The 918-nt window shown below is 37.1% G+C and overlaps 1 protein-coding gene across 6 annotated transcripts in view; it reads right to left on the reverse strand.

Moving 5' to 3' along the window:
• LOC101846478 (progranulin) overlaps positions 1-473 on the reverse strand; it is a 52,580-nt gene extending 52,107 nt beyond the window's left edge. For 3 of the 6 annotated variants that reach the window (XM_013087125.2, XM_035972004.1, XM_013087121.2), the window contains exon 1: positions 367-473. The gene's annotated coding sequence lies outside the window, so the exon portion shown is untranslated. The remainder of the gene's footprint in view (positions 1-366) is intronic. The other 3 variants (XM_013087138.2, XM_013087127.2, XM_005090657.3) reach the window with 1 other exon arrangement.
• Between the last annotated feature and the right edge of the window lie 445 nt (positions 474-918).

Here is a 918-nt window from a genome sequence, read left to right on the forward strand (position 1 = left end):
AAAAACAATCAAATATTTCAAAAACTATTAATTTGCGACGGAAATGAAGTTGATATTCGTGTTCAGCGCATCAATATTTAGTAGAAAATAGACAAAGACAATTGGTAGTTGAGTGTGAGACGGGAGGGAAAGTTAAAAAATACCAATTTCACTTTCAGAACGCCGTTTCCTTCCCTGCTGTACCTTTATCCAACTGACTAGATCTAGGATCTTCTAGTTTGAGCAAACAATAATAGTAGGCCTAATATTAGATCTCTAGATCTATGCCTACCATGATTTAGATCTATTCCTGTCCAAATAAAAGTGAAAACCTGTTACTTTTATGATTCACAATACCGTTTTAGTAAAAAATAATCTTCACCTTACCTTGTCAATAGATATTTTGGTGGGTGTACAACTCGATGTAATTCTCACAAGATGCCAATTATATACCTTGAGACTCCAACATAAAGCCGGTCACATGATATTCACACCATGTGATCACTGGGGAAAAAACTAGGCCATTCATGAAGCCTAGGCTTATCAAAGTAAGGGTACGAAAACAATATCGGCGTTTTGTAGATCTGGTATTGTAATAATATTATCATTATCAGTGCTGTAGCTTTCTCTGTTGTTACAAGTGAGAAAGTCGCACTGTTTATCACAAATAATGTATTGTCCGTGTCCAAACACATTTTGGTAATGATATCTCGGCAGAATGAAAAGAACTTCTGTCATAATACATGTCAATCTAGGCTTAGCTGTAAATGCATCAGTGGGCCTAGTGGACAAAGCCCTCTCCTTGCCCATCTCCCAAAACAATGACAAGACGATCTATTCTTGTACTCTGTGTCACCAGCTGATTTAGCACTACTGAAATATACACCACGTGTTAAACTTTTTCTCAGGCTCAGTATCCAGAAGAACGTGGGTGATTGG

This window comes from Aplysia californica, unplaced genomic scaffold (genome assembly GCF_000002075.1).
Source record: "Aplysia californica isolate F4 #8 unplaced genomic scaffold, AplCal3.0 scaffold00020, whole genome shotgun sequence".
NCBI lineage: Eukaryota > Metazoa > Mollusca > Gastropoda > Aplysiida > Aplysiidae > Aplysia > Aplysia californica.